This window comes from Vigna radiata, chromosome 1 (assembly GCF_000741045.1).
Source record: "Vigna radiata var. radiata cultivar VC1973A chromosome 1, Vradiata_ver6, whole genome shotgun sequence".
NCBI classification, from domain to species: Eukaryota; Viridiplantae; Streptophyta; class Magnoliopsida; order Fabales; family Fabaceae; genus Vigna; species Vigna radiata.
The window spans coordinates 1,241,738-1,254,142 of record NC_028351.1 but is presented as its reverse complement, the minus strand read 5'-3'; the positions used below and the strand labels follow the sequence as shown (position 1 = coordinate 1,254,142).

Below are 12,405 nucleotides of genomic sequence, written 5' to 3'. Positions count from 1 at the left end.
ATATTTTTGTAATAGGAAATATTGAAAAATGTTATTAACGTTTTATAACATAAAACAAAGGTCACTAAATTATTTATTTAAAAATAAAATAAATTACATTTTAAATAGATATTTGGTATTATTTTCACACCATAACATAGTGAGAGAGAAAATTGTAATAAATGGACTTGCTGATTAAGAAGAGATTGGAGTACAAATATCAAAAGAACTAATGAATACAAATTTAAAAGTAAAAGATAAACAAGTTTAAGTTTATGAATTTACCAAAAAAAAATGTAAGATCACCTTTCAATTTACATGTTGTGTTTCTTGTGAGGTTTCTCATCAATCTATTCAAGTTGGTCTCATCAAATGAATTTTGGTTTACATTTCTTTTTTCTTATTTGTTTATCTCTGACAACATTGGTTGTTCATTGTGCTATATGGGGTTCAGTAATCACCAATTAGCATAACAAAATCAAGTAAATAAATTGTCAATTAAAAAAAATATTATGATGTGATAAGAAATTATACAAACAATCTTTGATTTAGTACCAAAATATAGTTTTCGTTTTAAGTTTAGCTTTTTGTAGAGAAATATTGATTTTTTTTATTATTTGAATATTATAAGTAAGAAGCTTAATTATCATATTAAATAACTTCATTACTCATAAACTTACTTAAAAGCCTTTTTGTTGATCTACTTAAACTCCTAAATTAATCATAATTTAGGAGTTCCATAGTTTCTGAGTTTAAAATCTATCTGTTGTTAAAAAGACTGTACTCCTTATTACTCACACCATAACGTGTTTTTTTTTTTTTTTTTTTCTAAAAACACTATATTAATTTATCAAGAACGTAAAAATGACTGAATTTTTTGGTATCATTCTTATCCTGGTTTCATTGATCTGTTATCAAGTTTGGATGGAATTTAATGTCAATACGTCATTTGAAATTTAGCATGAAAATAAGAATATGAAAGAAGTAATTGAATCATGAAAAACGTAGCCAAGCCATCCTCCTTTAACATATATCATCAACTTCAGAAAAACATGTGTTGCACTTGTTTGGAAAATGCCTATCACAAGGTAACTCTTTATAACTAAGAAAATTGTAATAGAAAAGGTAGAGAGACATTGTGGAGAATTACCAACTCCAAACCCGAAAGTACGCTTGGAGGGGGTTTAACTACGTAGCACCTTATTTGGCCAAACACCTCTTATATCTCTCATGTGTTCTTCGACCAACTAGGATCTTACAGCTATATCATTCACGTAAACATCCATACAACATCCTATGGAAAATATTATCCATAAGGCATTGGTAGGTCGTCCCAACATTTTTCAGATCAAACAACATGACCTCATAGTAATAGTTTGTAATAATAAAAGTAGTTTTATTTTTATCTAGATGGTACATAGGTATTTGATTGTACCCAGAGTAAGCATCCAAAAAGCTGAGGATTTGATAGTCCGATGCATTATCTACCAGTCTCTCAATGCTCAGGAGGGGATGTGCATCACTTAGGCAAGCTTTGTTCAAGTTCGTGAAGTTTGTGCACATCCTCCACTAACCTCGAATTTCTTACCATAACCACATTTGCAAGCCATGTGGTGCCAGACTTCCCCAATGAAGTTGGCCTCTTCCATTTTTCTGACCTTGGCCTCATCAGCCTATCTTCGTTCCTCTCTTAGTTGACACTTTTTTTTGGCAATTGGTAGAGCTTCATTGAATGTAGCAAGCTTATAGGACATTACAATAGGGTATATGATCAACATGTCAGCAGTCGTCCATGCGAATAGGTTGTTGTTGGCCTGTAACACCTTTGCCATTACTCATTCTTGCTCGGAACCTAAATCACTTCCCATGTTTGTGGTTTGGCTGTCAAGTCTTCCCAGTGTTAACTGCTTGAACTTGCCTTGCGAAAACATCCTATCTTCAATATTGGTACGGGGATCTAGGTTGGCCACGACTACCTCAAATCGGCAAGTATTTCGGAGTTGGACATAAGGTGTCACTTTCATCCCCATGACATAGAATTCTTATGCGGTTTTCTAGTTAGAGTTCATAGTGCAAATGGTTCGCGTGTCAGAAAGGAACTTCATAGCCAAGTGAGGCGTGAAGACGATGAATTCAAAGGCGTTGAGGCAAGGTCAACTGATCAATACATTAATTGTAGGAAGTGTTGGCCTCCACCAAAAGATAGCTTACCCGTATTTCATGGCTGTCCCATCTGATTTTGAACCTCATCTTGAGATCTTAGTATCCTCGGGTATCTACCGGTTCGCCTGAGAATCCCAAGATTTGCTCATTGTAAGGCACAATGAGGTCCTTGGATATGTCCATTTTCAAGAACGTCTTCCAATATAAGATATTGATCGAGTTTTTCTAGTCAGGGCCAAGAGCCTTGAAATGATGAAGGAAGAGGGGAGGTGTAGGAGTTACATCTAATGCTGAACACAACACCCTAAAGGCCCTTTACTATTATCCTTTTCCCCCCAATATTCTTTCAAACAGACGGTTTCGTGTTTGTCAAGTATCTCAGACTTCCGATTAAACTGCGATACCTGCTTGCGTCAACTCGATCTTCGTCTATGTGTTAAGACAGTTTTGTCTCGGGTTCCATCTTATATAAACTGGGTTTTCCTTCATAATTGTTCATATTTGGTCTAGATTAATATTTGGTTTTCAATGAATAGTAGTTTTTCTAAATCTTTGTTAATTGGGCATTCAGTTTTCAGTTTTCAGCCTTGCATCATACCAGTTTCAGTTTTTAGGCTTTGTTCTTTTAAGGTGATTTGGGAGAGATGATTTGGGGGAGATGATTTGAATGGATTTGAGTGAATTTGAAGGTAATTTTTTTGTTGTTTTGGATTTGTGAGTAATTGAGAGTAGATTTGGAAGTAAAGTGTGTAAGAATTAGTGTAGTATTTGATTGATGTGAGAGATTTAAAAAATTTGTTTAATTGATAGAAATTAAAGATTACCAAAATACCCCTAGTTATTAAAGTAGTATAAAATGATATTTGTTAATGTTATATTTAATTATAAAAAAATGTTTATAAAAAGTAAAAAATTAAAATAATTAATAAAATTAATTTTTAAGATGTAAAAAAATAATGATTATTAGTATAATTTTAAGATTAAAAAATTAAAATGTATTTTTATTTTGATGATAGAAGTTTAAATAGAAAACCTGTTAAGCTATACTTTAAAATAATATAGTTTATTTAATTAAATAAAGTCATTTTTTCTTAATATAATTTTAAAATAAGTAGTGAAATTAACATATAATTTATGCCTTATATTTGACATAGAAAGCACTTCAGTGGAATCCAACTGCAAAGGACCCTTCTTTGTTCTCTTCTCTCTCCTCCTCACCTCACTTTCTTCATTTTTCATCAACATTATTTTAAATAATGCAAGTGCAGGAGCGTAACTGTATTTTTATTTTAAACAATGCAACTGGAATCCTGGGATTAGTTTTACATGCAGGGGTACTTGTGACTTTTTCGAAAGGATCTCTCCAAATCTCACCATATATGTGGGTGAGTGAACAGTAAGTTCATTCCGCTTTTACCTTCAAATCCATCTGCGTATTTTTGCTCATGCGAACACGATATCGTCTCAATTCATCGCCCTCAAATCTGAGTAAACAGTACTTTCCGCTCATGCGAACACATGCTTAATGTAGAATTTTCTCTTATTAAAAGTTAAACATGATTCTTTTATTCAACAACCCACACACACTACTCAACTAATTGAGTTAGATGACCATTGTGGTAAACATGATTTTCTTATAGGTGCTAAATTTTGTCTACATTGGTTTACCTTTACTATTGTCCTTTTTCGGCCAATATTCTTCCAAACATAAAAGGCTTTAATTCTTCCCCTCGATCTTTCATCCTAAAAACAAAAGCACATACACGTACGTACTACGAGGTTTTCAACAACCAACACTCACTACTCAACTAATTGATTTTCTTATATAATTGGTAATTTTTGTTTACCTATATACGCGGTTTTAGAATACTTGTGGATATTTTTTAAACAAATACTTATACAGATAATAGAAGAATTATGAGTTAGATTTTCATTTTACAGATCAAATTACAGGTACACACTATTTGTACTCGACTTAACCTATTATCATTCCTAATCTAGATGCACAGATCGCTCATGACGTACAGGAGACTATTGAGGTGAAAAAAATGACTGCATGCATAAACAGATTAACACGTCGATCTGTGATAACCTTTCTTATTATTGACCTTCTATAACCGGTAACGCACCTAATTTGGATTTCACAAAAATGTGTCAAAATTTAAAATTTTTACAATCATAAATAGAATTATTTTATTTTAATTGATAAAAAATTCATAAGGAGTTATTGATTAAATATGAAAGTTTATCATTAGAAAACGATTCAAAACATACATTAAATACAAATATCATGGTTCATCAAATATAAATCATAAACAAAGTTCATTCACGACTCATATTTATACAAACACCAGTCAAACAATATAACATTCCAAACGTCTAACATTCTCCATTGAATCATACTTTGATCGTTTACTAATTATCCTAACACATAATAATTCATAACGACGCAATTTACCATAGCACTCTTATTTACTTTCTATACTTAAAAAACTTGAATAAATTAGATATAAAACATCCTGCTACTTCATAAATCATAAATTATGACACGGTAATTACTATTCTTTTTCCTTTTAAACCTTAACAGGATACTCACCTTATTATTAATCATCATCATGAAAAGCATTAAATTCAAGTTCATAGTACCTTATTTTTATTGCATATAGTACTCAAGAAAATATCTTTTAACAATTCATAACACTGCAGAATTTTAAAATAGTATTACTTTCTGGAATTGGACCCTATAACATTAAACCCAAGGTCGTAATTGAAACTGAATACAACAAAATCAACAATATAATGTGAACCAAAAATCTATACACCTCCTTTTTAATTGATGCATCAGTCACCATATACATATAAACAAAACCCAATCACTTACTCATTTCTTTGAACATCATTCAACGTATAAACAAACCCAATTCTTTCCTCATAGTAATATAATTCATTTCTAACTTTATCATTCCTCAACAGTTCACCCAACATGACTAGACAACTTAAGAGCAAAAGATATTCCATATGACAACCAATTCAATCAAAGTGATATCGAACAACCATATAAACATCTATTATACAACACCCATGCACAAAACTGTCCAAGCATAATTAAGATCAACACAATCACCCCATCTAAATATACACACTAACTTGCCATATTAATGTGATGAATTACTTAAAACGGTTAAAAATCCAAGTACGAGTCTAAGTCCCACATTGAATAAAAATGAAAAAGTAGAACATTATATGAAGATAAAAGATCTATTAAGTTATTGTCTTAAAGATTTGGATAAAAAGTGATATCAATTCTTTATATACAACATTTTCGTTCAATGAGCAAACAACAGCACTTTCATGACATAAACCAAGTCAATACAGCAGCATTTCTAGTGTAAAAAAATAGCAAAACAGCAACTGCTTTTTTTTTATACCCATTTTATTAAACTAAAGAATTATACTAAACAATTTCACAACCATGTGATCATAGAGAAAAAATGTAAATCACGTGCACAACCATTCTAAGAGTGAGATTTTCTTGGATCTTATTACAAGTTTATGACATGTAATACCCAACTCTTTCATATTTCAAGGAAATCTCAAACAATCACAACCTTCATCCAAGGTACACAAATTTCCATATTATAACAAGATCACTCAACTTCAATATACACAGATTCAAAAAGAATTCATACAACCCAATTTAACCCTTTAAATGTCCCCAAACATACACCTATCATTCCAGCTCATAATTATATCCAATATGAATACCCAATTCTTAATTTACAATTAGAAATTAAAATATATGATATATCCATTTCCACCCACCAACTATCATATTCACTTTTCTACTTAACAGGAATAATACTCATTTAAGATCCCCATGCAGCACTAATTAACACAAAATTACAAATCAATAGAAACATATATTATCACATTTCAAACAACCAATTCAAACCAAGATAGCTCCTGATAACATAATAGCCTATATCTATAATTTTTGAAACAACCAACATATCGAAACGGGACCCCAATAATCAAACCACAAACACCAATTGTTTTCAAACGTTTACAGCTTATCAAAACAAGAAAGACAAACTCTCCATACCTTTTCCAATTTCTTCCCTTACTCCAATATTATTAAAAGTCTTTTGTAATGTTTATTTTATAAAAAATAACATAATTGAAATGTTACTTTAAAACCTTTGGCAGTATTTTTTTGATAAAGGAAATATTGTAAAAATGTTACTAATATTAACGTTTTACAACATTAGACAAAGGTAAAGAATGAAATAAAATTTTATTTTTAAATAAATATTGGTGTTTATTTTACACCATAGCATAAATTAATACAGTGAGAGAAAAAATTGTAATAAAAGGACTTGGCCATTGAGAAAGATTGAAATACAAATATACTAAAAGTTTCTTATATGATTCCTGTAATATTTAGACATAATTCCAAAAGTTCTGTAGAATGACCAAGTCCAATATGAGTTAATTATATCCTTATACATCATGAGTTAATCATATAAAATCTTTAATCTTCTGTGTACTTTTTGTACAAAACTTTTTCTAAAGCCTATTTATATTTTAAAGAAACAACTAATGATCTTATAATCAGTTGCAACAACTTTGGAGATGACATATATGCAAAGGAGTTAAAAGATAAAAGAACTAGAATGAATAAAATTTTAAAAGTAAAAGATAAACAAGTTTAACTTTAAGAATGTACTAAAAAGAGAAAAAAAAAATTAACTCGAAATAAATATTTTCTATATATGAATTTATAAATAAAAGACCAACCATGCAATTTCTTCACAAGAAAAGGTCTTTCATCTTATTCTTATTCTGAACTTCTGCTTCATCTTATTACCAACCTTCAGATTTTCTCCAATCTTTGCCTTCTGGCGTCTGACAATACTGTTTGAGCAATGGACAATCCCAAATGACAAGATAAGAGATGGATTTGGACAATTGAAGGTTAGGGCACCAAAGAAGTGTGAGAGAGGAGAGGTCATAGAGAACCTTGTAGTCTAGCTTTTTGAGCTTTGGGCAATACTCGATTGTTAAAGAAGTAAGACAAGGTGGCAGCAAAACATCATTAGGAAAAAAATAAATAACCTTTCAAGACACGTGTTGGTCTCTCGCAGGGAGGCGATAAGTTTTAAACTTGAAAGAGATATGTCTTCTAGCTTTGATGGGAAACCTCCATATGGAACTTCTCCACTTTTGGACAATCAATTATCCTCAGTTCAATAAGAGATGGAAGCAGGATTGGCATGTGTTTTTCCAACAACTTTAAATTCTCCGCTCCCCGAATTTCAATTATTTGTAGCAATGGTGCAGACAATGATTCAAATTGAGGACATGCATGTATAAACATTTGCTGGAGATGATTATGAGCGTGCTCTTGGGAAATTCTTTGTAGGTTTTGGCATCCTTTCAGACTAAGAAAACGGAGCATTGGAAAGAAATTTAGCTGAAAGATTGTAAGAGAGTGGCAAGCATCATCAATTGTAATTTCTTCAATGAAATCATAATGGGTCATGGGAATATTCACCAGTGGGGATGACAAAATTATCAAGTCTTCAAGAGTTGATGTGTCTACATTGTGTTCGCTAATGATGAGGTTATCACATGACTGAATATCTAGTTCCTTTAAATGAAGAAGTTGCTCTGATAGACCTTTGAGCTTGCGACATCGGAGAATAACAAGATGTCGAAGACGTGGAAAAGAAGTAGTTTTACATTCCCATTCTTCCCATTCCTTCATGCTGAAAATTTTCAATATTTCCAAGGACTTGAACGAAGAAGAGTTGCTCCCATAAAATTCAGCACCAATGCTTACTATTCCATCTAGTCCTGTAAGCTCGAGGGTCTTCAGAGATGACAATAGTCCAAGGGAAGGCAAACATAAGCAATATTTACAATGCTCTAACTTCAAGGATACCAAATTTGATAACAAATTATCGAATACCGAACTTGGGAATTGTGTACCACAATAGCTCCTGATTGAAAAACGCTCCAACATATTAGAAGGTTGTAGATTCTCAAGCACTTTCTTGTCTTTCATTGGATCATCAGGGATGTGATTCCAATTCCATGTTAACTTCAGCTCCACAAGGTGTTTATTTTTCAAATTTGCTTCTAATGCATCCATAGGATTCACAATATTTTGCAGCTCATTAATTGATAGTCTTCCATGAAGATTGAGTCCTCCTAGTTGCTTAATATTGATGACCTCATTATTTTCATTAACCAAAAACGTACTCAGTACTTGAAGATTCTTCAACTCTCCAAAATGCATTGGCATCTTTCTCACTTGTGTATGTTCAAATTCCAGACAACGCAATTTGGTGAGTTTATGCAAACTTGAAGGAAATTCCTTCACATAATAACACCCATTCAACTTCAGTATCAGCAAATTATAGAGCAAACCTATTGAGTCAGGTAGTTTTTGTAACTTAGTAAAAGAAAGGTTTAATGAATGGAGATGTTTAAGATCACCAACAGAATCAGGGACCTCTTCGAGATCAACATATCCATTCAAAGATAAGACACGTAAAAACTTCAACTTAGAGAACAATTCACGTACCAAACTCTCGATTGGAGAACCATATACAGGGTTATTTGAAATCTGAACAAATGAACGCAGTCTTTTAGCATTAGTTAAACTCCCAAAACCATTAAAATATTCTACATCCCCCAATGCAAATGAAAAATGACGGGTTGTTTTTGGTATACAGTTTCCTTTATCAAATTTTAACCTGAAACAGAAGTCTGTACAAACATATTTTGCCAAATCATTCAGAAGGTCATGCATAACGAATCGCATTTCGGAGCCTGATTGAAGAAAGAAAGACCTCGTTAATAAATCATCGAAATACTGTTCACCAATTTCTTGTACATTCTTGTTCTGTTGAGAATGATGGAGAAAACCTTCAGCCATCCACAACAAAATTAATTCCTTCTTGTCAAATTCATAATCTTTTGGAAATAACGCACAATAAGCAAAGCACCTCTTGAGATGAGAAGGAAGGTGCTGATAACTCAATAACAGAGCAGGCATAATTTCAACTTCTTTTGGTAAGTCCCATATGTCGCTTTCCAATACGTTTTTCCAGTCTAAAATGGATGACTTTGTGCGGAGAAGACTTCCAATTGTTTTCAAAGCAAGAGGTAATCCTTTGCACTTCTCAACTATCCTTCTACCAATCTCCTTTTTCTCATCATTCAATTCAAGATCATCATCTTTTAGAGCTTGTTCTTCAAAGACTTTCCAGCCTTCATCTTCTTCTAATTGCTTGAGGCGATGCACTTTAGATCTCATGTTAGAAGCAACTTTCTCAACACGTGTGGTGACAAGAATTCTACTTCCTGAAGCCCCATAACTAAGAGGAGTCCGTATAGCTTCCCATTCTTCTTGCCTTTCGCTCCAAACATCGTCCAAAACAAGAAGAAATTTCTTTCTCGAAACTTTTTCTTTCAATCTTCCATGAACCATTTCTAGGTTTCCGCTATCATCTTTAGATTTTGTAATTGCCTCAAGAATTGTTTTTGTCACTGTCAAAATATCAAAATGATCGGAAACACACACCCATGCTCTTATATCAAATTTAGTCTCCATTTTTTGGTCATTGTATACATTTTGGGCGAGTGTGGTCTTACCCAATCCACCCATGCCCACTATGGAAAGTATGGATAGGTTTTGATTGTCGGTCTCAGATGTGAGCCAATTAACGATCATTTCTTTGTCGGAATCTCTGCCATAAATAACATTTCCAACCACCAAAGAAGATGATGGCAATTTCTGTGACACTTTACTACCTGATCTATCACCAGAATAAGTACCTTCTTTCAAACCAAGAGCACCCTTTTGCTTTGCTAGATATTCTACTTTTTCTAAGAGTTCTTTCATCTCTGATTCAATCTTCTTGTTAAACGAATTGAAAGTAGAGTTGAAGAAATTTGATACCTTGAAAGTAAAGGTTTGAGGTTCGGATTGGGCTTCCACTTGGGATCTGGTGAGTTCATAATCTATTTCACCGAAGAGATCCTCTGCATCAAAGACAGCCTCTTTGACAGAAAAAAGCCATGCTTTAACGTGTGGATCTGTGAACTGCTTCAGTTCTGCATCATAAGCGAGAGCATTGATGGAGTGCAGCATGATGTTCAAGTTGCCAAGCAGCTTCTCATCAAGTTTTCTTCCACGAAAGAAGTCTAGGAATTGAGGAGAAGCAAGCCGTTCCAATGCAACCTGAAGAAAAGCGGAAAGAAGAGCACTACCAACAAGTTCTGCTGCCATTGCAGGAGTTGGAAAATGGTGAATGCAAGTGTGTAATTTGAGATGGAAGTTTACTGATGAAATGAAATTAGTAATAATTTGAAATGCTATACCGATGAAATTAGTAATTAGCTGACATTGGATAAGTGTGACTCAGCAATATAAGATGTGGGCAGTTCGATATTCATTCAACGGTTGTGATGAATGGAAGTATGAAATCCTGATATGGAAAAAGGGTTGTGGAACCCAATGAAGCAATAATTGTTGAGTCTTTCTGATCAAAAAAATGTTCACAGCTGTAATCCATGAATGAATGCCTGACAATAACAATTCAGCACTGACAAATAAAAAGAACAAAAGAAAAAAAAAAAAAACTATCATCCCCAATGTTAATTGTTCATTAATATGTGGAGCTTTTTAGTCACACTTCTTAAATTTTTTTCTATCTTCATTTTCAACACCCATGCTTTTGTGTGCATGGCTTATAATAATTTCTTACAGATGAACATTCTATTATAGCTATATCTCATCTAACCAAATTTACATGGCTTCATTTCCATCAGATACTAAACTTTCTTTCTTCCAACATGTGTTTATTATACACCAATTTGAACCTCGCTGACTGATGTAGGCTCTTGTTATATTTGTGCAAATATGGTGTGATGTTCATTAAGAAAGCTAAGTGAAGATTTCCACAAGATATTAATATAACAATGTAGATGTGAAGGTTCACTTTAAGAAGCTCTTTAAGTGAGGAGAGTTCAATTAGACAAAACAACAAACAAATTTGGTATTCTTTAAAACACATAAACTGAGTTGAAATGAGAAGTAAATGGAGAAAAGATGGAAAGACATGAAAGGGGAAATGGAAGAAGTGATAGCAATCATTGTAAAATGACCTGAAGTGAAGTGAAGAAGACATTGTAAAATGACATGTACCAATCATTGTAAGCAGCTTGACCAGAGAAAGAAGCATATGCCTCAAACCAAAAAAGGGTAAATCCAAATGCAATGGTTTTATAGAAAAAATAGCATATCTGCATAAAAAAATTCAACAAGTTATCAGCAGCACAAAGTTGCCTATTTTTTATCTAAAGAATGATATGGTTTAATGCATTCTCAAACACATGTAATACTTTTACATTGCATAAGGAAAATTATAAGATGTTTTTCATCTGGGCTAAACCAATTTATTCATGGGGAGCTTAAAAATTTTGAAAAAAAAAAAGAGAAAATAATTAATAAGTTTTATACAGTTGTCACTTTCTTATGTTAGCAGACTTCTATTTAAGAAGTAACTGGAACTTCTTGGAAAACTCAATTTTCAAATAATCAAATAATGTTTTTCTTTTTTTTCTATCTTTTATGTTACTTCTTGAATTCTGTTATTCTCTGTTTTCTATTACTTCATAACATTGAGGAAACTAAAGTTGAGCTGTGAAAGCATTGAGTAGGTGAACACTAAATCTTTAAGANTTAGAAACAGATGGATGCATGGTTTTACCATCATTGATTATGGTATATGTAAATTGTATATATATAATTATGGTATATATAAATTGTATGAATAAAAAATTAGTGAAACTCTTCCATATGTAAAAGATTACTGAAACTCTTGTTTTAGAAATATATTTTTTCCTGTACATACACAAACACATGCATTTAGCAAAGTGAGAGGGAGTGGAAGAAAACTTTCATCAGGAAAAGACTTAAAATTCTGTAAGTGATGTTCTTTTTCATTTGTTTCTATTTTTGGATTTATATGTTGTATAGGAAATTGATTGTATTAATTACTTTTGAATATTTTTCTTGTAACTCTTGAAGGTGTTTCAAAAGGTAGGCGTATTCNTGGTTAGATACATAGGTGTTTTTTGAACCTGAATTGAAAGTCTACTGATATATCCAAATTAGGTTGTCTGGATTTTTGAAATTAGATGTACATTCATTATAAACCTTTTGTGTTCTTCTTTATTCATTCCATTCAA

General features: G+C 32.3%; 1 pseudogene; it reads right to left on the bottom strand.

The window, feature by feature from the left end:
- Positions 1-6,888: 6,888 nt before the first annotated feature.
- LOC106777107 lies at positions 6,889-10,718 on the bottom strand (annotated as a pseudogene).
- Positions 10,719-12,405: the final 1,687 nt, after the last annotated feature.